Raw genomic sequence first — 27,006 nt, 5'->3', positions numbered from 1 at the left:
CCTTATGCCTATGATATGCAATGACAATGACATGTCTACAAACTTCAAAATTATAGCACCATTTTCTGGCATAATGCAGTAAGACACAGTGGCTTGATGCTAATGTAAGAAACCTTTTTTAACACTGATCAATAACATTAAGCAAACAACTGAGCAATACTGGTTTCAATTAATACAGGAATTATCACATGTTCACAGAAAACCAACTAATCCATAGAGAAAAAGATAAAGTATGTGACAGATGCAATTACACAATGTACTGAAGCAAGAGTTTCACACAAAAACAATGATAACTATCAGGTTGCCAGACAGATAAGCATTACAGCCACCTCACAAAGTACGAGCTCAACAAATAGACCAGCATATGCTGAAGCATTTAAAAGCAACCTTACTAAACCCAAAGACCTCCTAGACATTTGTCCTACATAAAGAATCCTCAGCAACCCCAAAAGCACTCCACCAAAACGATACCCAATACAACACATACAGCCACACCTTTTGCAGCCTCAACTACAAAGCCCATAAGGTGAGCCAACACATTACTCAATATTTTTCATTATTGAAGACTCCATTGTTTAGATGTATTGCTCACCAGGCTGAATAAGGAGAAAAACATGGCCAGTTGTCTATCGGGGGTCAGGATCCACCAAATCACCCATGCACTCAAGTCCTTAAACCACCACTGCCAATACGATTCAGTCTTACTCCATGTGGCTGTAAATGAACTGAGACATACCTCCCTGGACTACATGAACAGAGAGACATTATGGAGCTCTAAGACTGTGTGTCACAGATCGGTATACGGCTAGCACTGAGGAGTGTTGCACCTTCACCAAGGATGACGTCACAATATGAACAAAAGATGACTGACTTCAATAACTGACTTAGCTTCTGGTGTCATTCCAAGTGGTTACAATATTTGTTAGCATGGAAGGATATGGGCAACAGACCACATTACTTTATCAAGTATAGTCTGCAGTATGGTCTACACTGGTCACCTTTAGGAGTCTGAATAGTGGCTAAAACACTGTTCTCCCAAATAGTGCCTTTTTTACACACTGACAAACTGACAAACCTTCCGACATAGCAAAACCAACATAAGGGAATGTATAGGTGTTACTGCTCAATGCCAGGAGTCTAAACATGAAACTGTACTCCCTACATGTCCTCATTCTGAAGAATGTGGACATCTGTAATGTTACTGAGACATGGCTTAAAGCTGCAGAAAGCACCCTGGCAGTGGAGGGCTACAATGCTTTGCACACATTTAAGTCAGCTACTGCACAGGCAGGGACCAAAGGTGGAGGTGTCTCAATCTATATCAGCAACAAATGCACCCCAATACATGTCAAACACGATGATGTGCTTGAGTTTTCCATGTCTAGGTTTCCATAGGTAATGTCTCATATCACATCTCTGTAAGATACTGGTCACCCCGTACGACCCAAGAAAACCATATCTCCTACTTGAACTTACTGAAGGCTCTCACCATTATGGGCAGCTTCAATTATCTCACTATAAACTGGAATATCTCATGACCCCAAACTTAGAAGCTCAGAGATTATTGGACTTTGTAAACACAAACAACTTGGACCAGATATTCCTTAATCTCAGTAGGGAAAAAAACACTCGACCTGGTACTCACAAACCTGGGACAATGCTGTACCTCCTGGTGTAGTGTCTTCACTGGTAGGGTCACAATATAAAGCTGCCTACTTCGTACTAAAAATCAGTTCTGTGACCCTGGCTAGTCAACACTTCAGTCAAACGAATTCCTGCTCAGTTTCTTCACCCATCTCACTCAAAATCTCAAAAGCACGACACATTATTCCATAATTTTGTGGCTTTTCTACTGTTTACTGTCTAGCGACTGCATTTTCACCTGTTTTCAACTGCATTTTAAGTGATTTTCTGTGTCTAAACTGTTTTTGCACTTTAAAGTTTCTAATTGTTGTAAATTGTATCTGTAGGCTACACACTCAAGTGCGCTAGCCGATTCATAGCATTTAAAGCATTTATTGACTGTTTTTTCTTCTCTATTTGAAAAAAAAAAAAAAAAAAATATCTCTTGTTTTCCCGCCTTGCTGAACTAGAATAGTCCAGTATCAGAGTTTGCTGATCCCTGGGCTTTGTCTTGGTTCCTGAAACTGTTCCATATCCATATTTGGAAAAGGGAAGCTTCTTTGCTTACCAGTGGGAGTGGGAAGCACTGAGCAGCCTATTCGTCCATTTCGGAGTGGTACAAGCCAGAAACTAGTAGTCCATTGGCCATTTTGGGTCAATTCCTAGCTCTTTTCAACCCCCTGCTATAAAGCACGCTAAAGCGCGCATTAGCGCGATTTAGCGCGAAGTTGCTACAGGAGAACACAAGAGGAGCGGCGGTTAATTAGAAGTTATGTACTCACCATAACGTTCCATCTGAGTAGGTGGATTCATTTGTCTGCAACCTGTGGGTTATGGATCCGATATCGGATCCGAACTGGCATGGTTTTACCAGCTATGGATCCGAGCTCCTAGCTCCTCCCCTCACCCATAATGCCCTGCTCTCCCTACATGACCTCAGATCACGTTTGCCCTGAATCAAAATACCCTGAAAAGGGTAACATATAATATGCAGGAAACTGACAAGGCCAGGGGGATAGGAGGGTGGGATGGTTGCAGACAAATGAATCCACCTACTCAGATGGAACGTTATGGTGAGTACATAACTTCTAAATCTGAAGTAGGAGATTCATTTGTCTGCAACCTGTGGGACAGAGTCCCCAGCTACCTGAATCATGGGCGGCCGTCATGGAAGGATATTCCGGAGCACCGCGGAGCCAAAGGATGCTCTACCTCTAGATGTGATATCCAGCTTGTAATGAGAAATAAAGATATGGGATGAAGCCCAAGTGGCTGCTGAACAAATGTCATCCAGAGGAATCCTAGCCTTAAAGGCCGCGGAGGTAGAAACTGACCGAGTTGAATGGGCACGGACTCCCTCCGGTGCGGGCCTCCCAGAGGCTTGATAAGCTAGAAGAATACACTGTGAAATCCAGTGAGACAAGGATACTTTGGAAATTGGCTTACCCAGATTGAATTTGGCAAAGGAAATGAACAACTGGTCGGATTGCCTATGACCAGCTGTCCTGTTAAGATAAAAACGAAGCTGCCTTTGAACATCCAAGGAATGCAGCTTGTATTCACCCTTGTTTTGATATTTAGGAAAGAAAACAGGGAGGTTAATGGACTGATTAATATTTGTTTCTGAGGCCACCTTAGGAAGTAAGGAGGGATTGGTCCTGAGGTATACGCGGTCCGGATGGAAGATCAAGTAAGGAGGCTTTGAAGATAAGGCTTGAAGTTCCGAAACTCTTTTGGCCGAAGTAATGGCCACTAAGAAAGCAGTCTTAAGGGATAAGACTTTAAGATCTACTGTGGCCGCAGGTTCAAATGGGGGAGCGGTCAAGGCCTGAAGAACCAAGGACAGATCCCAAGGAGGAACAGCTTGCTTAACAGGGGGCCTAAGGAGAAAGGTGCCTTTAAGGAAGACTTTGCACGATTTGGCAGACATAAGTGGTCCAGAGTCATGACCAACATGATAGTGAGAAATGGCCGCAAGCTGCACTTTGACCGTGGAACTACTGGCACCATCATTAAAAAGAGTGGTGAGGAAGTCTAGCACCAGAGGAAGGGGAACCGTGAAGGGATCTAGACCTTGCCGCCCAAATGGAAAACCGTTTCCATTTACTGCGGTAAACTTTCCTGGTAGATGGCTTATGAGCCGCTACCAAGATGGCCTTAACGGGAGACGAGATACCGGGAGTCCTAATTAGGAGTGGAACTGGAGCAGCCAAGCCGTTAGCTTCAGGTTTCCCAGATTCGGAGTTGGTAGGTTCAATGGATGCGAAATCAGATCCGGAATGGGATCTAGAATCCAAGGTGGATTCACCAAGTGAGACCTTAGGAAAGGGGACCAGATCTGTCGAGGCCAGAATGGGGCAATGAGGATCATTCTGCACCCCAACCGAGAGGCTTTCTGAAGAACTTGGAGCATCAGGGGCAAAGGGGGGTAAGCATAAAGAAGACCGGGAGGCCAAGCATGCACCAGAGCGTCTCTCGGGGAATCCCCTGGAGGAGGGATTAGAGCGAAAAAACTGTCGCACTTGGTGTTTAAGGGAGACGCAAAAAGATAGCAAAAAGGAGTTCCCCACCGTGCGAAGATACGTTTTGCTACTTGAGCATTGAGAGACCACTCGTACGGGGAGAGAATGGTGCGACTGAGTTTGTCCGCCAGGATGTTGGACCGACCCGGAATATGCGTTGTGATGAGAAAGCGGTTGGTGGAGATCGCCCATTCCCACACTCTCATGGCTTCTCGACATAAGGGATAAGACCTGGTTCCCCCCTGTTTGTTGATGTACCAGACCACCGACATGTTGTCTGACTGAATCGCAATTGTTCCCAGGGGAAGAAAGGCCTGAAGTGCTCGCAACGCCAAGAGCACTGCTCTCATCTCTAGAACATTGATATGCAGGGAGGTCTCTGAGTCATTCCACGTGCCTTGGACTGTCCTGCCTGCAATATGCCCCCCCACCCGAGGCGGGAGGCGTCCGTGGTCACCGTGGCGAGAGGGGGAGAAGCACAAAAAGAGCGGCCTCTGTGGAGATCCTGTGAGTGGAGCCACCACAACAGGGACTGCTTGCAAGCCTTGCTGATCGCAATGGGATGATGCAGAGGTAGAGCAAGGTAAGACCACTGAACCTGAAGTGTCCACTGAAGGACCCGCATGTTGAATCTGTCGAGAGGAAGAAGAGATATTGCTACCGCCATGGACCCTAGAGCCCTCAGGACCAATTCCGCCGGAACAGAGCTGGAGTGTAGGATGGCCTGCACCTGGAGTCACAAACTCTGAACTCTGTCGGTTGTGAGGAAGGCTCTTAACTCCCTGGTGTCTAACCTGGCGCCTATAAAATCTATCAACTGAGTAGGTGCCAGGTTGGATTTTGCTACATTTATCGTGATGCCCAATCAGGGAGCTAGATGAAGAAAGGAGTCTCGCGCCAATGATAGTAGATGCCTTGTTGGGGCGGTAAGGAGCCAGTCGTCCAGGTATGGGAAGACCTGCACCCCCTGAAGCCTCAGGTGGGCCGCAACCACTGCTAATACTTTGGTGAACACCCTGGGGGCTGTGGTGAGACCAAAGGGAAGGACCCTGAACTGCTAGTGACTGGCTCCCATCCGGAAGCAAAGAAACCTCCTGGAACGTCTGTCCATCAGTATGTGGTAGTACGCATCCTTGAGGTCTATAGAGCACATCCAGTGGTTCTTTCCCAAAAGGGGAAGGATAGATTGTAGGGTGACCATCCAGAACTTCTCTTTGGGGACTGCCAGGTTTAACAGGGACAGGTCTAAAATTGGTCTTAGGTCCCCCGTCTTCTTTGGCACTAAAAAGAACCTGGAGTAGAACCCTGATCCGATCTGGTCTGGGGGGACGGGCTGGATGGCCCTTTTCCCCAGCAGATGGCCAATTTCTGCCGAAGTGGCCTCCCGCTGACCAGGTGGAACGTCGGGGAGGGATTTTAATTTTGGAAGGTGACGGAAAGGAATCTTGTATCCTCTGGATATAATGCGGAGGACCCAGCGGTCTGATGTTATGGACTCCTATGCCGCTAGGTGCTCCGAAAAACGTCCCCCGACTGCCTCCAGAGTGGAGCAGTCGGGCAACCCTTCAGGAGCTGCTGCGGGCCGTTCAGAGAAAGGTTCTCTGGACCCGAAGTTCCTGGGAGCCCCTCTGCCTCTGGGGCGGCGTCCTCCCTGTCCTCCTCTGCCACGGAAGGACTGGTTGTCCGGAGCGGGATGGGATTGCTGCGACTTCCGGAACCACATCTTCTTCTGGCCCTTTTGGTTCCTAGAGTAGGGGCTCTGGGGCACAGAGGAGCGGATTCCGACGGCAGACAGCGTCTTCCCGTCCTTTTCGCTCTGGGTCAAGGTGTCGCGAACCGGCTTGCCAAAAAGGGCAGAACCATCGAAGGGGGCGTTCGTGAAGGACGCCTTGAAGGGCTCCGTGAAATCGCAATGGCGGAGCCAGGCCTGGCATCTTGTGACTAGGCCTACTCCTGCAGCTCTAGCGGCTCCCTCAGTAGCATGGGACAGCAACCGCGTAGAGGTATTTGTCACGGATCGAAGAGTGGCCATACGGGTAGAGTGCAAGAGTTTGTCCTCTTCCGACATGGACTCAGGGGGGGATGCAGCGTATTCTTTAATAAGATCGCGCTGCATCCTGATCACATGTGCCAAGTAGTTGAGCGCCCTCACTGAGAAGGTCGCAGAACTAAACATTCGCTTCCCCAAGTGGTCCATCATCCGAGACTCCTTGCTCGGAGGGTGGACTGAGGGACTCTCCTGAGCGAGTTCCCTGTTGGTGGCTGCTGCCGTCAACATGGCATCTACCGGGGGCCCTTTACTCCAGTGGGCACGGTCTGCAGGGGGGCTAAGGATTCGGTCTGGCCTTTTGGGGATTGGCTCCACGGTGTCCGGTTCATTCCACGCCCTGGTGGTAATGAGGTCCACCAAGGGGTCGGCAGGAGGGGACACCCAAGAGGTAGACGGGCCCGCTTCGAATGCCTCCAAGAACACGGACTCGTCCGAGGAAGACTTTGGGGCAGACCACCCCCCCTTACGCGAAGCATTTCCATGATGTCTCCAAAGGAGACATCCTCGGGGGGTGATCTTGGGGAGCCTTCCCCTTCCTTCAAATCCGTGTCTTCAGTTAAAGACTCGGGGGAGTCTATGTGCCTCCTTTTACACGTATGCTTGCGAGGGGCTTCCTCGGAGGGGCTGTCCGAGGAGCCCTCGCAAGCAGTGTCTTGTTCCAAAGGAACAGCTTGGGGCACTGAAGCGGGCTGTCCCAGTGGCCGGATGGTGGATGCCTGACCCAGTGCAGATGGAGCGCGGAATGGAGCCGAAGCAAGTGCCGGGGGCCCGGAAGCCCTCAACAGAGCCCTCTCCACTACATCAAAAGCCGAGGGGGAGCCAGCCTCGACCAAAGGATCCGAAAGTCGGCTCCCCCTCGGATCCGAAGAGTGGATCGGAGCCTGCCCAGAGACACTCGGATCCGAAGGGCCAGTGCGCTCCGACACAGACGGCGCCGAAGGCACACTGAGTCCCCCGGATCCGAAGCTCGGAGCTAGGCTCCGAGAGGTCGGATCCAAAACACTCGAGGGCAAGGTCGGATCCGAAGTACCTAGTACTATCGGTGCCGACCCACCCCCGGCTCCGAAGCTGCCCAGCTCCGAACGCTCCGAACCCGGGTAGCGGGTCGGAGAAGGAGCTATAGGCTTGAAAAATGGGTCGAGCTCCCCAGAGGGGAGGCAGGAGCACTCCCATCTGCATCTGGGCCTGGATGAACCTTCTCATCATCCGGTCCAGATCGGCGTCAGAAAGAGAATAAGTGGATCTCGAAGAGGCTACCGAGGTAGGCCTTGAGTGCCTTTTCGATAGCCTCGACGGAGATCGGGTCTCCTCCTCCTCAGGCCCCGGTGAAAAGCAGACCGGAGACCGGAGCCGAGGGAGGGGAGAGCCAGTAGCCAAGGAGGCCGGAGGAGAAGCCCGCTTAGCTGGCGGGGCTGAAACGGAGGTCTCGGCCCGCCGCTTGTGGTGCTTCTCTCTCCGGTCCTTTTTCTGCCTCTCTCCTCCAAGCCAGTAGCGGGAGGTTGAGTCCCAGGTGGAGGAGGGAGAGGAGAGGCGGAACCGCCACGGTTCCCACCACAGGAGCGGAGCCGGCCGAGTCCGGGGCAGAAGTCCCACCAGGATCAGCTTGACCTCCGCTCCTTCAATGCCCTGGGGTTGAACCCTGCACAAATGGAACATCCAGAAGTGAGGTGTTCAACCCCAAGCACCGAGTGTGGCCATCAGCAGGGCATAGCTTATGGCCACACTCGGAGCATTTGGAGAAAATTGCCTTAGGGGCCTCTGACATGGTAAAGTCTTTTTTTTTTTTTTTTTTTAACAAAAAAAAAAGGCAAAGAGAAACTGGTACTAAAAGTACACACACACAAGGCCCCACACAATACACTCACACAGAACTACGACCAGCGAGGGGAGGGTAAACTAAAGTTCTTAAAATTAAGAATTTTAAGCTAAAACTAACAAATTATGAAAGGGAACCTAACACAATCACTCAAAAAACTTAATAACTATAGAATAAAATGCTTTCTTTAACTAGAAAAAACACTTAGCTGAAGAGCTCAGAATCCAAGGACCTGGTTACCAGCGCGGCAAACTAGATCTGAGGTCATGTAGGGAGAGCAGGGCATTATGGGTGAGGGGAGGAGCTAGGAGCTCAGATCCATAGCTGGTAAAACCATGCCGGTTCGGATCCGATATCGGATCCATAACCCACAGGTTGCAGACAAATGAATCTCCTACTTCAGATTCAAGGTTAAACTATTCGGGCTACCTAAAGTCCACTCTTCAAATTTTCCCTTAAAACAGCCTTCCTTGAACTGTACTGCTGATCAAACCACCGTATTCTATATCTAAAAAGTTCAGCTCTACTTGATTCCTAAGTAGACTATTCTCTATCTATAAAGCTTAGCACTTGCTCCTAAAGTACTTTTTTTACTTTGATATAGCACTTTTATTATACATAGTACCCCACCAGCCTATAACCCCTTTCTCGATCACCCACATCCCCCGGAGTCTTTTTAAAGTTTTTGTATTCCTTCTAGCATGTCGAGGGATCAGTTGCTAGTGTCCTCTCCTGCTCAGCTGGTGAATCTGGGAATATTGAGGCAATGTTACAATTGCCTCATGTACACAGACAACCCTCTCCTTCTCCCACAAAACACAAATACATGCGAGAGATGCAACTATACAGCCAAACTGGAGGCTGAGCTCTCTCAACATAGGACTGGCAAGACCAGACAGGAGGAGAAGGTAACCACACACACCACAAACCCAGTCTCACATAGTACTATCACAACTTCAAATCATACACATAAACACACAAAGACATACTCGGAGGCTCTGATCAAAAATCTACCAAAACACCAAAGCAGACACCCAAACAACTGCCACCTCAGGACACAACACATGAAACACATAGACCACATAGTCAGTGTGCCAAACAGTCACAGCCCTTAAGGCCAAACACAATGCCAGACACACTCGTCATTGGTGACTCCATAGTCAGACACACTGACGTCCCGCTCACCAGATTGAGTAAGGAAAAGGTCACAGTAAGCTGCCTGACGGGTGCTAGAATCCGCCACATAACGCAAGCACTCCGGTCTCTCAACAGCAGGTACAAGTACGACTCAGTCATTGTCCACGCTGGAGTAAACGACCTGAGACGTACCTCCTTGGACTACATGAAAGAGACATAGAGGAGCTCTCTGATTATGTAGCCCAGGCAGGTATGACCCTGACCTTGAGCAGTATCTTACCTTCACCAAGAATGATGCCACAATACAGAGATAAGATGATCAGCTTTAATAATTGGCTTAAACTCTGGTGTCACTCAAAGGGAATCCAATGTCTGTCTGCCTGGGATGACATGCTGGACAAGCCACGCTGCTTCGCAAGGGGCGGCTTGCACCTGTCACCCCTGGGCTTCCGGATATTGGCAAAGGCCCTTGCCACCCCCATAGTGCCTTTTTTAGGCAAGACTCAAATTCTAAACCTACCACCCTAGAACACAAAAAAGGAAAAAAAACTAAGGGTAATGCTGCTCAATGCCAGAAGTCTCAACCTCAAGATGCACGCACTCGAGGCCCTTCTCAGTATGGAGAACATCGATGTCTGTGCTGTGACTGAAACCTGGTTCAAGGCTCCTGAGAGCACCCCGGCACTATCAGGTTTTACCTCATATCACGCGTTCCGGCCCCAAAATCCGGACACCACCAAGAAAGGAGGGGGGTGTCCATATTCATCAAGGACACCCACACCTCAAGGTTGGTGGCAACGCACGATGCATCGGAGACCATCCAGGTGCAATTAACCATAGGCAAGACTGCTCTGCAATTTGTAGCATGTTACAGGCCATCCTCTCAAACTCAGGAACCTCACATAGCTTTCCTGAAAACACTGGAGGGGATAAATGTATCTCCAAACACCATCATACTAGGTGACTTCAACTACCCGAATATAGACTGGGATCACTACTCAAGCCCCAACACTCTAGCCCAAAGGTTTCTAGAGTTCATAAACTCAAATGCCATGGAACAACTAGTTACCATCCCCACAAGAGGTGAAAACATACTTGATCTCATCATCACGAACATGGGGTCACAATGTTCAACACCGGAAGTATACCCCTCACTGGTGAAATCAGATCATAAACTAATCTCACTGGAAGTCCACATCCCGTCCCCACCTGAGATAAAAAAGACCACAGTGAAGAACTTCTCAAAAGCCGACTTCACACTTCTAAAGACTAGGGTGGTCTCTTTTAAGGCCCCCGAGCCTGCGGAAACCACTACTCAAGCCGCTGAATCACTTACAAATGCCTTCTACCAGCACCTACAGGACTGCATGGATCAGGCAATCCCAAACAAAACAAAGACTCTTTGTACCAAAGGCAAGCGTCCAGTCTGGTGGACCCAAGCCATAAACAAGCTCTACAACAAAAGGAGGAAGCTACTACAAGATAGAGCAAAATCCTTAAAAGGTAAGACACCCTTGATCATTATAAGTAAAAAACTACGATCTCTCATAAAGACATCCAAGGCAAATTTTGAGAGAAAAATCGCTAAGGACTCAAAGACAATCATAAGGCCTTCTTTAGCTATGTTAGAAACCTGGGAGGAAACTCGCAAATATGCTCAGAACTAGTTCAAAATGATGTAAAAATCACTGAACCTACAGACATTGCCAACATACTGGCTGACAGGTTCAGTGCAAACTTCTCCCCCCCCCCCCCAAAAGGACAGATATCTATACCAGAGGTTTGTAGCCCCCCAAACATCTCTAACGCTCAGGTGAGAACTGCTTTCTCCAAGGCGAAAAACACAGCATCCATGGGACCAGATGGTGTCCCCGGCTGTGTGCTCCACGAACTCAATGAGGAATTAAACCCGCAGTTAGGACAGCTGTTTAATCTTAGCCTCACCTCAGGATACGTACCCAAGGAGTGGCGCACGGCAACTGTGGTCCCACTTCACAAAGGCGGTGCCTCCACCGACCCAGGAAATTACCGTCCCATCAGCTTGACAAGCCTGATCTGCAAAGCTATGGAGAGGGTCATAATGGAACTCATAAATAAAGACATAGGGGACTTGCAGACTTTGGATCCAACCCAGTTTGGCTTTGTCAAAGGCAGATCATGCCTTTTAAACTTGGTTGACTTTTTTGAAACAGTCACCAAGGCCATTGATGAGGGAAAGGCAGTCCACACAGCCTACCTCGACCTGGCAAAGGCCTTTCGACACAATACCCCACTCAGGTATCATTGAAAAACTCATCAGCTTAAATGTAAACCCATACGTCACAAGATGGGTTGCAAACTGGCTAAGTGACAGAACCCACAGGGTCAGAGTTGCTGGCTCAAAGACTGTCACAAGTGGTGTCCCACAGGGCTCAGTCCTGGGCCCACTCTTGTTTGGCATCTACTTTTCAGAAGTACAAGCAAACACAGTAGGGTTATGGCTGACAAAATTTGCAGATGACTGCAAACTGGGCGCCATAGTCGAGAACACATCTGACACAGATATCCTTCAGAAGGGTCTCATAGAAACGGATAACTGGTGCCAGAACCATGGCCTGAGGTTGAATGCCAAGAAATGCATAGTCATACCCTTTGGGAAAAACAAGGTTACCCCTAGCTACCATATAGGTGGCAATCCACTGAGCACAGGAGAGGAGCTACCATATAGGTGGCAATCCACTGAGCACAGGAGAGGTTATCAGGGATCTGGGGACCCAGGTTGACAACAACCTTTCGTTTGACACTCACGTTGCCCACGTAGTTAGAAAGACCTTCTACATTGCCCACCTGATCATGAAGGGGATTCACATCTAGATCAAGGGAGGTCATCATCCCCCTGTACTCATCACTCATCAGACCAATGATTGAGTACAATGCCCCATTCGGGATGTATCTGACCCGACACCTGCAGCAGCTGGAAAGGCCCCAAAAGTTCCTCACCAAAAGGATAAAGGGTCTCAAAAATATGTCTTATGCTGCCCGACTGAAGGAACTCCAGCTCTATTCAGTCGCTTACCGTCTGCTCAGAGGTGACCTGTGCCTGACATACAAGGCCATGTCCAACCCAGAATTGATGAACATGCTTCACCTCAAAAAATCTAGATCCCTCAGAACTACAAAGGCGGGAGACTTAAATCTTGACACGGTTATTAATAGGACGTGCTGGAGGGACAGATTCATCATCCAGAGACTCCATATGCTGTGGAACAAAATCCCGGTACATGTGAGGCAGAGCACCTCACTGGCCTTGTTCAAGAGAAATCTTGACCAATGGATGGGAGATCGCAGATATACCCCAGGGATTACCTCAGTGTCACTGCTTGACAGAGGCACAGCAAAATAATGGGCATAGTATCCTTCAAACTAAAGGAGTGGCGAAAGCCACAAAACTCTGGGCTAGGCTTATAAATGCCCTTGGGCAGATAGCCTAGTAGTAACCTATGAACCTATAAAAAAAAAAAAAAAAAAAAAAAAAAAAAACGAGCAAATGTGGTCAAGAAATAAGTCCCCATAACCTCACCTAGGTAGAGCTGCTCAAAGACTGAATCTGTACATTAAACCAGTGCTGTCCACAGCAGCTGCCTTTCCAGAAGTCATGATGCACATCCAATGGCAGTCCATAAAACAAGTGCTAAGAAATCTTTTGGTCCTTCACAATGTTGGCTGCTCCCTAAAGACATGCTTTCAAATATACTGAATAAAACCAAACCCCTAGAACTTAAAGCAAGATTGTCAGTATGATTTTGGTATAACACGTGTAGAAGTTTGTTGACATTGGAAAGACAGCTTTAAAACTAACGTATGAGTAGCACCTTGCTGATGCCTGACTTCAGTCTGGTCAGGAAAGTAATCAGTAAATTGTCATGAAGTTAAAAACAAAACAATATGTCAGGTGGTTTGGTAGTGGTAAGGCTGCAGCTGAAGGTGTTGTATGATATTTTAAAGCATTATGTTAAACAGTTCAAGTTGGCAGGTGCAGGTGATGAATCCAGGAATAATTTATTTTTTTTTTTGAAAAAGCAATTTGACTCCATGATGCTGTTTCAGCAAAGGGAGATGGAAGTGCAGTATAAATCAAAGGAATATACAACAAACAGAAATTAGTAATATTGGAAGACAAAGTGAGAATCAGCAATACGTGCATGTATTGAATCAAGGAAGGCAATAACGATTTGACATTTTGGAACTTGTAAATTATGATGGCATAACGGGCTGTTTTCCCTAAGATCACCGAGCCCTGCAAAGGCAAACATACTGCAACTGCCAGTGGTTGATACATCATATGGTCAACTGAGAATGACTTTAATACAACTTGTGACTTAGTATAAGAAAAGTACAGTTTTGTACCTACCATAAATGTAGATGTTCGAAGATCCACATTGCTGCAGTCCTTACATATGGGTAGTCCACTGTCCTCGGTCGGCCCGAATACCAAAGTATAAGGCTGACGTCGGTCAAGGCGCTTAAAACTGACATCAGGACGTCAGGGTACAAAAGCGCATGACCGACGTCATTTCCTCAGTCTTTTCTTGCCCCAGATGTCAGAAGTCCCTAACAAGAAAGGCCAAAGCCAAAAACCAGCAAAACCTAAACAACCACCCGTGCACTAAAGTACAGTTTTGTACCTACCATAAATGTAGATGTCCGAACTGGATAGCATCTGCAGTCATAACAAGTGGGTTGTCCTGTCGTCAGGCAGCCCTGCAGTCGGCCGGATTCCAAAGTCCGGTCCGCTTCGCTGATGTCGCACTCCACCCGACGTCATCTCTGTTGGTCTTCGGGTATAAAAGCATCAGCCGACGCCATTTTCCTCAGTGTTTCTTGCCCCAGATGCCAGTAGCCCTCTTGCAGGGTAAAATTTGGATAGATGCCAATGTTTCCAAATAGATAGAGGTAAACACAACAATAAGCATATATGTACATATATACAAACAAATACACCATAAAGACTCCCCAACAGCTAGCTATTAGGAGGGTAAACACCCTAGGAGTACCACAGAGGGAAGGAGGGAGTGACTGCAGATGCTATCCAGTTCGGACATCTACATTTATGGTAGGTACAAAACTGTACTATGTCCTTCATGGATGCATCTGCAGTCATAACAAGTGGGTAGAATACCATAGCCAACTAGGGAGGAGGATAAAGGTAGATTATGGTGTGTTTAGGATCCCTTGCAGTACAGCAGTGGCAAACCCTGCTCGGGATCTGGAATAAAGAGGCAAATTATAATGCTTGGCAAATGTATGCACGGAGGTCCAAGTAGCCGCCTCAATAATGTCTTTGGTTGCCACAAGAAGGCTGTGGTAGTGGCTGCTGCCCTTGTAGAATGAGGTCTTATGTTCTGTGGAATTGGTTTTCCATGGAAGGAGTAACAGTATCGTATGCAATTTCCTATCCATTTGGAGATTGTCTGTTTGGAAATAGCTTTTCCTTCCCTTCCTGTTGCATAGGCTACAAAAGTTGGTCAGTCTTTCTGCTATTTTTGTTCTGTCCAAGTAGTAGCGTAGCTGTCTATGTACATCCAAGGTATGCAGTATTCTTTCCCTCTGTTTTGTGGGTTGGGAAAGAAGGTAGGTAGGTGGATTGCCTGGTTTAAAGATACTCTGGATACCACCTTAGGCATAAATGTAGGATTAGTCCTCAAGGACACTCTATCTTGGTGGAAGATTAGGAAGGGTTGCACTGCCATTAAGGCCTGTAGTTCTGAAACCCTCCTTGCTGAAGTAATTGCCAGTAGGAAAGCAGTTTTCCATGACAGGTGTTGTAGGTCTGCTGTTGCTGCTGGTTCAAAGGGTGCTAGTGTCAACTTTTCTAGCACAAAGTTTAAGTCCCAAGCTGGTAATGGTGGTTTCCTTGGAGGTTTTACATTCTTGATTCCTCTGAGGAACTGCCTGAGCAAAGGAAAAACAGGTGGATCAAAGCTGTATTCTGCTGAAATAGCTGATGCATGTATCTTGATGGAGGAGTAGGACAGGCCTGAATGAAGAAGTTCGCCAGATACTCCAGAATGTTAGGCATATCTATGTTTGACACATCTTTTCCTCTTCGGTACTCCAAATGACAAACCTTTTCCATTTTCCAGCATAGTTCTTTCTTGTTGAAGGTCTGCTTCAAGAATAATGTCTTTAACTCTTTGGGAAAGTTCTGGATTAGCTGCTGCTATGTGATGTTCCATGCAGTCAGTTGCAGCGTTTTAGGTTTGGATGTATGATGCTGTAGTTGTTCTGAGTTAACATCAAAGGCATCAGGGTATTGGCCACATGTTGTTCGAGACATGCTCTTCAGTAGTGGGTACCAGTGTTGTCTTGGCCAGTTTGGGGCTATCAGGATTATCCTTGGACGCTCTTCCTTGATTTTTAGTAGTACCTTGTGTATCAAAGGAAGAGGTGGGAATGCATATGCTGTTAGGCCTTTCCAGTTGAAGGAGAGTGAGTCCACTTTCCATGCTAGTGGGTGGAATGTCCTTGTGCAGAATTTTTGAGCTGGTGATTGAGAGGTGATGCAATAGGTCTATCTGTGGCATTCCCCATTTCTTTGAGATGGTCTTGAAGATGTCCGGTGCAGCTTCCATTCGTGGGCATCCGGGCGGTTCTGCTTAGTATGTCTGCTAGAGTATTGTCTTTCCTACAAATATTGCCTGTAACTGAATGTTGTAGCTGAGTGCCAGGGTCCACAGCTCCAAGGTCATTCTGCATAGGGGTATGAATGAGTGCCTCCCTGTTTGTTGATGTACCACATGACTGTGGTGTTGTCTGTCCTTATCATCAACTGGCCCTCTTTGAGGAATGGTTTGAACTTTTGGATTGCCAGTTTTACTGCCAGCATTTCTTTTAGATTGATGTGCAGGTGAAGTTGATCCTGTGTCCACAATCCTTGCACGCATTTGTCCAGCATGTGGGCCCCCCATCCTAGGTCTGAAGCGTCTGTTGTGATGGTCTGGCTTGGTTGACATCTGCGGAAGGGCAGGCCTGGGTTTGACTGGCATGCCTGAGCCCACCATAGGAACTCCTGTTTTAAGCATGGAATTAGTGGGATTTCTGTTTCTGACATCGGCTGAGGCAAGAAAGAGTCCCCAACGGGGTACTTAGCTTTAGAAGTCTTCGAAGTAGTATTCGGTAGAAGTAATCTCTGGATCCAACAGCTTCGCAAGAAAGACTGGGGAAAATGGCTGATGCTTTTATCAAGACCAACAGAGATGACATCGGGTGGAGTGCATCAGCCGAAGCCGGACCCGGACTTTGAACTGCCGACTGCAGGGCTGCCTGACGACAGGACAACCCACTTGTTATGACTGCAGATGCATCCATGAAGGACATCCATATTTACACTATGTACAACACAAACCACACCACCACCTTCAACAACAGAGGGGAAGGCGGGAGGGAATTGACTGCAGCAATGTGGATCTTGAACATCTACATTTATGGTAGGTACAAAACTGTACTATGTTCTTCATCTCACATTGCTGCAGTCCTTACATATGGGTAGAATCCCAAAGCAGAGGTAAGGGAGGATGGCAAAACTATAAGGAATTAGGAGCTGCCAACATGCCTTGCAAAATTGCAGTTGCAAATCCAGCCCTAGATTTAGAGTAAAGTGGAAGGTGGTAATGCTTAGAGAAAGTATGCACTGAACTCCAAGTAGCTGCTTCCAAAATATCTTTAGTAGCCACCCCTTAAAAGGCTGTAGAAGTGGCAGTAGCCCTAGTGGAATGAGGCCTAATCCCAGCTGGAATCTCCTTACCATGATGGGAATAACAGAAGGCAATACAAAACCCAATCCACTTAGAAATAGTTTGTTTTGACACAGGTTTGCCCTGAGAACCCAAAGCAAAAGAAACAAACAACTGCTGAGACTGCCTGAACCCTTTAGTTCTGTTCAAATAATATCGCAACTGTCTGTGTATATCCAAAGTGTGCAAAATCCTTTCCCTTTATTTTGGGGGTTTGCATAAAAAGTAGGCAAATGAATAGTTTGGTTTAAAGCCACACTAGAAACCACTTTAGGCATAAAAGAAGGGTTAGTACGCAAAGACACCCTGTCCTTGTGGAAAATTAAGAAAGGCTCAACTGCCATAAGGGCCTGTAATTCAGAAACCCTTCTCGCAGAGGTAATGGCCAACAAAAAAGCAGTCTTCCAAGATAAATATTTCAACTCTGCCGATGCTGCAGGCTCAAAAGGTTGTAGAGTGAGTTTCTCCAACACAAAATTGAGATCCCAAGCAGGAGTAGGAGCTCTACGTGGGGGTCTTATATTTTTTGCCCCTCTAAGGAATTGCTTAAACAAAGGCTGAGAAAATAATGGTGGGTCACAGTCATAGTGAGCAGAAATTGCTGCAGCATGAACTTTTATAGAGGAGAAGGACAAACCCTTGTCCAATAACTCAGTAAGGTATTGAAGCGTAACACTTAAATTAGGTTTAGAAACATCAAAATCTTTTGCAGTACTCCAAAACAAAAATCTCCTCCATTTATCTGCGTAAACTTTCCTTGTACTAGGCCTTCTGGCCTCCAAAATAACATTCAAAACTTGTTGTGGAAGCTGAGACCCTCCAGGGTTTAAAACAGAATATGCCAGGCTGTCAGATGTAGAGAATGAAGTTTGACATTGAGTAAATGACTGTTCTCCTGAGACAGCAGGTGAGGAATTGAAGGCAAAGGCCATGGAGGCTCCTGTACCAGACTTCTCAGTAATGGGTACCAGTGCTGTCGAGGCCAATCTGGAGCTATTAAAATCATGTTTGGCTTGTCCTGTCTGACCTTCAGCAGTACCTTTGGGAGGAGAGGCAGAGGTGGAAAGGCATACACGTGAAGATTGCTCCAATTGAATGAGAGAGCATCCACTTTCCATGCCGAGGGATGAAACCTTTTGTGCAAAACTTTGGCAGCTGGTAATTCAGTGGAGAAGTTTAACAGATCTATGTCTGGAGTTCCCCATAACACTGTCAATCTCTGAAATACATGAGGATCCAATTTCCACTCATGGGGATCCATAATTTGTCTGCTCAACACATCTGCTAAGGAGTTCTGTGCTCCTGGCAGAAACCTTGCCTGAAGATTTAGCTGTAAACTGAGAGCAGTCTCCCACAAAATCATTGCTTGTCTGCATAGAGGATAAGAATCGTTCCCCTTGCTTGTTGATGTACCACATGACAGTTGTGTTGTCTGTTTGAATCAACACCTGCCCTGGAAGAAGTAAATCCTTGAAAGCTATCAATGCAAATTGGACTGCTAACATCTCCTTCAAGTTGATATGTAGATGTTGAAGTCTGGCAGGCCACGTGTCTTGTATCCATTTTCCATTTAGATGAGCTCCCAAGCTTTGTCTGAGGCATCTGTCGTTAAAATCTGACTCGCCTCTGGCCGGGTCACAGAGAGTCCCTTGTTTAGGTGACATTCCTGAGCCCACCACAAAAATTCCTTTTGAATGCAAGGTATTATTTGAATGACAGTGTCCAAATCTTGGCAGTGCTGTGTCCATACATTCTTGAGATACCATTGTAGCTTCCTCATATGCAGTTTGGCATTGGGAAGTACCAGAATACAAGATGCCATGAACCCCAAGGCTTGAAGGACTGTCCTTGCAGTCAGCCTGGACTGATGAGACAACTGATGGAAGTAAAGAGAAAGATTCTTTTGTTTGTCCGGGGTCAAAAAGGCCATCTGGGATGCTGTATTCAGTCTCACACCCAGAAAGCACATGTCCTGAGAGGGTACCAGACTGGACTTTATTTCGTTCACAGAATACCCCAGGCATCTTAACACTGCCATCACATACTGTAAATGATGAAGAAGTTCGTCCTTTCCTTGGGCCAGAATCAGGCAATCGTCCAAATAAGGATAAATTTGTATTCCTCTTAGCCTGAAAAAAGCTACCACTGGAGCCAGAACCTTCGTGAACACTCTGGGCGCAGTAGATAAGCCAAAGGGCAATGCAGAGAACTGATAATGTGAAGTCCCAGCCCGAAAACGCAGATACTTCCTGCAACTGGGCCTGATAGGAACATGAAGGTAAGCCTCCTTGAGATCCAGGGTCACCATCCAGTGATCTTTGCCCAGCAGAGGTAAAAGCTGTTGTAACGCTAACATTTTGAACTTGGGAATGTCCAGATATGTGTTGAGGATGGATAAATCCAAAATTGGTCTCCACGTTCCTTTCTTTGGTACTAGAAACAGGTGAGAATAAAATCCTAGGCCCACTTCTGGCAGAGGAACCGTTGTATGGCCCCTATTTGAAGTAGTAGAGAAATTTGTTTGCGAGCCTCTAGTCTTTGCTGAGGAGGAACGTCCGGCATGCCTTTGAAAGGAGGCAAGGTATGGAAATAAAACTTGTAACCCTGGTGTATGATATCCAATACCCATTTGTCTTGGGTAACCAACATCCAATTTTCCTTGAAGAGTGCTAACCTTCCTCCCAAAGGTGCTGCCAGGCAAGAAGGATCTGGCAGCTGCAAAAGTAGGTCATTGGGCCTGTTTACGAAAGGACTGGCCCCTGCCCTCACCCGAAGATTGTGCAGGGGAACTCCCTGTTCTAGGCCTGAAAGAATTCTGAGCTCTGCCCCTACCACGTCTAGATCTACCCCTAGACTGAGAATCATAAGAAGGATACGTCCACCCCTTAGCAGGCCAATTCCTACTAAACTTCGGAGGCTGAACTTGTAACAGTCTGCATAGACTTAGCCTGGTCTTCCATTTTCTTCAAGACTGACTCCACAGGTGAACCAAACAACACATCAGACTGCAAAGGAGCATCCAAAATCCTTGTCTTAACATGGTCAGATAAATTCTGATCCTTCAACCAGGCATGCCTGCGAAGAACTGAGCCAGTGGCAGCCACCCTAGACGAGGCTTGCACAGCATCAAAACCACACTGTAAAGAATGCTTACCCACCTGTTCAGAGACATGCACCAAATCTTGCAATTCTTTACACTCAATGCCTTCCGCCAGAGCATCCACCTTAGACTACAACTGAGAAAGAAGAAAGTTTTGATATTTCAACATATGAAACTGGCAATTCAAAGCCCTCATAGCTAAGGTAGAAGATGTATAGACCTTTTTTCCCCATCTATCCAAAGCTCTGGCTTCTTTATCTAAAGGAACCGTATTTTTTACAATAGAGGCCTTGACACCTTTAGGTCCTTGACTAATAGTTTCTGGGTCCGCCCTAGGACTCTTATAAAGATATTTGTGAGCCTCAGGCACCCTGTAATACCTATCTGGCTTAACAGGAGCAGGCGGCAGAGAATCAGGATTAAGTGAAGACTCTGCAAACACATCTTCCACAACATCCAGAACAGGGGGTATAGCCAAAGGCCTATGCTGGGGTAACAGCAAAACTCCCTAAGCCTTTTCCTAGAATCAGAGAAGTCCTGACCTTCCCACTTAAAATGTTCCCTCATAGAATGAAGAGTCTCTGAAAAAGAAAAATCCTCTGGAGGAGAAGCAGAAGGAGTGGAATCATCTGCATCAGAATCAGAATAAGGAGAGTACTCCTGCAAGTCTTCAGCCAAGACTCTGAAACATCCAAGCCTGTTCAAAACTTCCCAACTCTGGCTCCACCCTAGGCCTCTTATCAGGAGGGGGCATAGAACCTCTAATCAGAGTAATCAAATCTTCTGCCATTTTAAGCATGTGCTTCTTAGGCACAGACCCTGCTGAACTAGGAGAGACGCCAACAGGAGCTAAAACTGGCCTGCCTCTGGGAGAAGCCTTGGAAACCGAAGGAGAAGGCCTAACCACCCTAGGAAGGGAGGGGAGTACAGTAACTTGAGAAGCCCCTTCGCCTGACCTGCCTCCTGAGAGACTACTTCCTGCAAAATCAAAGTCTCCCCTGAGACTCCAGAGAAGTCTCCGCCGGAACCACCGGTTCCACTGAAGCTCTAAAGAACCGGCGTCCGAACGGACGACTCATCTTGCCTGGGTTTAACTGCTTTGTCTTTGCGCTTCTTTGCAGAAGCGGGCGGAGAATCCGACGGCATATTATAATTGCACCGCTTCCCAAAGACCAGCCTAGCACAATCTAACCTTCGCTAATAGTGCGTTATTGAACCTAGCACAAAAGCGACACCCAACAACGCCGTGCTCAGGCCCCAAACAAGGAATACACAAAGAATGATAATCCCTATGCGGTATCTGTTTCCCACAAGAAATACAGTTATTCACTTTTTCTGACATCCGTAAAATACTGAGGCAAGAAAAACCAAAATAATCCCCAACGGGGTACTTAGCCAACTTGGATTCGGTCTGAAACTCCGAATTCGAAAAATTTCAGAACGCCGAACGGCACTTGCAACGCTGCTTCTGCATCGGACCATGCGGCAAAAAAGACTGAGGAAATGACGTCGGTCATGCGCTTTTGTACCCTGACGTCCTGATGTCAGTTTTAAGCGCCTTGACCGACGTCAGCCTTATACTTTGGTATTCGGGCCGACCGAGGACAGCGGACTACCCATATGTAAGGACTGCAGCAATGTGAGATGAAGAACATTAGCAGATCTGATTGCAGCTTTGGTGGCCTGGTAAGAAGACAGTTGTGGACATAGTCATAATTTGCGTAATATATAGGCTATCTCAAAGGTAACCATGGCACCAGTGGATGGAGCTTTCATGAAATAATTGCTACAGGTTAAGTTAAAACAATTTATTTCCAGCAATTTTAAAGGTATTTTTCTAAGATGTAGATGTTTATCTTAGCTCAGCTGGTGAAGGACAGGTTACAAGAGCGGTCACATTTCAAAGGATTAGGTGAGTGAGAAATCTGCAGAGTTGGAATGGGATAAGGGGGGATCAAAATCAGGACACAGTGGAACTGGAATAAGGACTGGAACAAGAACATGACCAGTTATAAAATGTTCATTTGGAGGTATGAGATGGAAAGAGAGAGGTCATTTGACCAAATAAACGGACATGGAATTGATAGATACTACTGGTTTAACTTCATCAAGTGCAATGCGATGTTGCAAGGGTGAGCTGTACTGCAGATGTCAAGTGTTTCATGTCCTCCTCTTTTTTTAATGTCATCATGATGTGAGAAGCAAGATGAATTAGTGTGCCCTGGGGTAAGGACTCCTGTACGTCATAATATTAACCAAATGACTGCAGACTGTTGTAATGCTGACTACTGCCTGCCACTGAAATGAACCTAGCATTTTAAATATGCCCTTAGTGTTAAAGGAATTTTTTCATGCTTCTTCTAGAAACTGATTTAAAAGACTGTACAGGGGTGACAACTCCAGTTTGGTCGTTATTTACAGTAGCATATATGGTGAGATAGTGATTTTTGATTTAGAAAAAAATTAATTTTCTCAATCAGTGTTTGTCAATGTTTGTATAAATAACAGACATTTACAAAAATTTAATGCTATACTCATGTTCAAGTTTAGATTGCCACAATCCAAAAGTCTGAAATGTTACTTATTTTTTTACAAATCCAGGAACACATCTCTGCTTAACATCTGCTTAACATCTATTGCTCAGCTCTCTCTAATATAGATGACGAACAGGTGGGGTAGTTTGTTTATATGCGTTATTACATAAGAACACATCAGGATGGATAGCAGTATGACAAAATATAAACGCACTGATTAAGTGAAGGACTATACAGACATGCATGCTTACATCTCAACAGCTTACTACAAAATGGCAGTCAGGCTTGCACATGCTCAGTATTTATACACTTGTGCAATGCCCTAGAATGCTTCTTAAAGGCATACATACATACTGATCTACATCCTCCCTCTTAAATAGATTGCCCTCATATGAAATGACATTAGAATAAGACTTGCAATAATACAGACATTAGAAGCAAACGCAATGTTCATGTCCAAGTTGCCGTGTATTTGTAACATGGTCTGGAGATGTGACCTGATCTAGTAATATAGTAATCAGAACTAGTTTTAGAAACAGGGACAGTCTTCGGTGAACAACTCGTATCAGGAACTTCAGGATTCATCTCAGGAACAGGGATATTTACTGGAACATCCTCTGGAAATGGAAAACTGGACAACTCACTCTGAGACCTAGAGTCTTTCTCACAGGCTGTGTGCTGTGGTATAGGTTCGGACACCGGCATCAAATGTCTCCAATTACACCTAAACTATACTCCTTGTGATTCCACAATGTACAACCGCGGCTCTGAGTGAATACCCTTCATGACTCCAATCCAATCATAACCTTTGCACATTTGCATTCTCACTGTCTCTCCTTCACATAATGGACTGAGCAGTTTGTTGGTCTTATAATAATAGGACTTCTAGGATAAACACTTCAACAGATTGGCTTTCACTGGTCTGTTGTTCTTGACACATGGAACCAATAATTTGCTACTAATTAGTAAGTGGTTCTGGTTTGTTCTGACAGAAGTCTCTGTGGAGGTGAACCAAGATGTTTATCATGAGGAATATTTCTGAGATTCGAGAGATTCAGGAAAATATCACTATTGTCTCATTTCAACTTCTCTAGTAATTGTTTCGCACTTTGAACTGCACGTTCTGACAAACCATTTTTCTGTAGATACTCAGGGCTACTCGTAACATGAGTAAAGTCTCACTCTTCAGCAAATCTTCTGAACTGTTGGCTTGTAAACTGTGTACCACTGTAAGAAATAACTTTGTGCCAACTAGGACTGTAAAATGATGTTTCATCTTGCTAATGACAGTACTGGATGCTAGATTAGGAAGTAGGTCAATCTTAAACCAAACTGAATAAGAGTCTACTAACACCAAGTAATGCTGACCATATCATTCGAAAATGTCAGTGGCTACTGTCGACCAAGGTAGTTCAGGAATCTGGTTTAGCTGAAGTGGTTCCTTCAGTTGATGCGGTTTAGTACTAGTACATACAGAACAAGATGATAGTACTCTCTCAATGTCTTGTGACACAGAAAGCCAAAATACTAGTCCTCTCACCCTTCTTTTGGTAGAATCTGCTCCTGGGTGGCCACGATGTAAGATGGTAATGTAATCTTGTTGCAAGGACTTTGTAATAATCACTTTTGGAACTTTCATAATACCACTGTCAGACAAAATCTCACTTCTGTAAGAAAAATAAGGCTGCACTTCATGAGGTAAACAAGACTGCTTTGAAGGCCATCCTTGTTTGATAAAGTAGTTGATCTTCTGTAAAACTGGATCTGTGACTGTGTGACTTTTATGCTCATCAATATGGGTGGAAGGAAGAAAAATTTTTCACTTCCATGACTTCAAAATCAAGTCGCTCATTCTCATGCTGTTCAGTGGTATTTCTGGGTGATTTGGATAATGTATCAGCAAGATAAAGTTTGCCTTTTGTGTTGACAAGACTGAAATGATACTTTTGCAACTTGAGCATCATATGTTGTTAGTCTGGCAGGAGCCGCATTTACAGGCTTTCTCAAAATAGTAACTAGAGGTTGGTGATCGCTTTCAATCTGGATAGGTCGGCCATAAATATAATCATGGAAAGTACAGTTGTGTACCTACCATAAATGTAGATGTTCGAGTGTATTCACTGTTGCAGTCATTACACTTGGGTTATCCTGCTGGCAGGCTACCCACAGTCGGCCAGAGTTCCAAAGTCTAGGTCCGGCGTCAGTTGCTGTCGCCTCTTCCCTGATGTCAGTGCGCCAGGGGTACAAAAGATGCAGCAGATGCCATTTTCTTCAGTTTTTCTTGCCCCAGATGTCAGGTGCCCCAAATAGGTAGGCTGAAAAATATAGCAAAAAGAAATGCATGCACAAAAATAACATTTCCTTCATCTACAAGCAAATACACCAAAACAGGTTGTATAGGATAGAGAAGTACAGATGAGACCGAGCAAAAGAAAGGGGGATGGTGGGAGGGTAACCTGGACTGCAACAGTGAATACACTCGAACATCTACATTTATGGTAGGAACACAACTGTACTATGTTCATCATGTTTCACTGTTGCAGTCATTACACTTGGGTTGAATCCCAAAGCTGAGGTTGGGGGGCTGGGCCTAAATAGGATTAGGAGAGGCTACAAGACCCTGCAGAGCTGCAGTGGCAAAGCCTGCTCTGGATTTAGAGTAGAGAGGTAAGTGGTAGTGCTTGGAGAAAGTGTGCACTGAACTCTAGGTTGCAGCCTCTAAAATGTCTTTGGTTGGTACTCCTCTGAGGAAGGCTGCTGAAGTGGCTGCTGCTCTGGTTGAATGTGGCCTAATGCCCTTTGGCACTGGCTTGCCATGTTGTGAATAGCAAAAACGAATGCAGTGTCCTATCCATTTTGAAATAGTCTGCTTTGAGATAGGCTTTCCTTGAGATCTTGCAGCATAAGCTACAAACACTTGCTCAGTTTTTCTGAAAGCTTTTGTTTTGTCCAAATAGAAGCGTAGCTTTCTGTGTATGTCCAAAGCGTGCAGAAGTATCTCCCCTTTATTCTGGGGATTTGGATAAAATGTTGGCAAATGAATGGTTTGGTTAAGAGCCACACTGGATACTACCTTTGGCATGAATGTTGGGTTTGTCCTTAGAGAAACCCTGTCCAGATGAAAAATGAGGAAAGTTTCCACTGCCATCAATGCCTGTAACTCTGAGACTCTTCTTGCTGAAGTTATTGCTAGGAGCAGAGCAGTTTTGTTTTTTGCCCCTCTGAGATACTGTCTTAGTAGTGGATGAGAAAAACTTGGAGGTTCCGTGTTGTAATGAGCTGAAATGGCAGAGGCATGGATCTTAACTGATGAGAAGGATAGGCCTTTGTCCAGCATCTCAGTTAGGTATTGTAAAATCTGAGGAATATTTGGAACAAGTGGTTCAAGACCTTGTGCCTGGTTCCAAGCACAGAATCGCTTCCATTTTTCTGCATAAGATTTCCTAGTGCTGGGCCTCCTGGCTTCTAAAATGACATCCATAAAAGCTTTAGAGAGGTGTGATCTGAGTGGCTATATTATCTGCCATGCAGCCAGATTTAAGGTTCTGAGTTGACTGTGCAGAATCTGATTGTTTTGTTGAGTCAGAAGATGAGGAATTTGAGGTAAAGGCCAGGCTGGGCCTTGAGCCAAGCTCTTTAGGATTGGGTACCAGTGGTGGCGTGGCCAGTCTGGGGCAATCAGGATCATCTTTGGCCTCTCTTGTCTGACTTTTAGGAGCACCTTGGTAAGAAGAGGCAGTGTAGGGAAGGCATAAACTGTCAGGGTTTTCCAGCTGAATGATAGAGCATCCACTTTCCATGCTTGAGAGTGATAAGTTCTTGTGCAGAATTTCTGTAGTTGGCAATTGTGAGGGGAGGCAAAAAGATCTATGTCTGGGCGTCCCCATTTCCTTGTTATCATGCTGAACACCTGTGGATTTAGTTTCCATTCATGCAGATCCATGAGATTCCTGCTTAGTTCGTCTGCCAATGTATTTTTTGTTCCTGGCAGGAATTGTGCCTGCAGATGTACTTGATAGGTCAGTGCTGTGTTCCACAAAGTCATGGCTTGCCTGCATAGGGGGTAGGAATGTGTGCCCCCTTGTTTATGTACCACATAACAGTGGTATTGTCCGTCTTTAGTAATAGTTGTCCTGGATGTAGTAGGTCCTTGAAAGCTGTCAGGGCATTTTGTACAGCTAGCATCTCTTTTTGATTGATGTGAAGATGCATTTGTTCCTTGGGCCATGTGCCCTGAATACAGTTTCCTGCCATATGTGCCCCCCAGGTATAAACCGATGCATCCGTTGTTATTATCTGCCTGGTTGTGGGTAAGGTGAAAGGCTGTCCCTTGTTGTGGTGACAGGCCTGGGACCACCATCGAAACTCCTGTTATAGACAGGGAATTAAAGTTATGATAGTTTCCAGGCTGTGACAATGTTGAGTCCAAACACTTTTTAGATACCAGTGTAG

General features: G+C 46.0%; 1 protein-coding gene across 1 annotated transcript in view; it reads right to left on the bottom strand.

Moving 5' to 3' along the window:
• CRTC3 (CREB regulated transcription coactivator 3) overlaps nt 1–27,006 on the bottom strand; it is a 1,604,530-nt gene that overhangs the window by 798,849 nt on the left and 778,675 nt on the right. The window lies entirely within an intron of this gene.

Source organism: Protopterus annectens, chromosome 2.part1 (genome assembly GCF_019279795.1).
Source record: "Protopterus annectens isolate FY-2018-M chromosome 2.part1, PAN1.0, whole genome shotgun sequence".
Classification (NCBI taxonomy): domain Eukaryota; kingdom Metazoa; phylum Chordata; order Ceratodontiformes; family Protopteridae; genus Protopterus; species Protopterus annectens.
The sequence above is the reverse complement of the archived record's forward strand: the minus strand, read 5'-3'. Positions and strand labels throughout refer to the sequence as shown.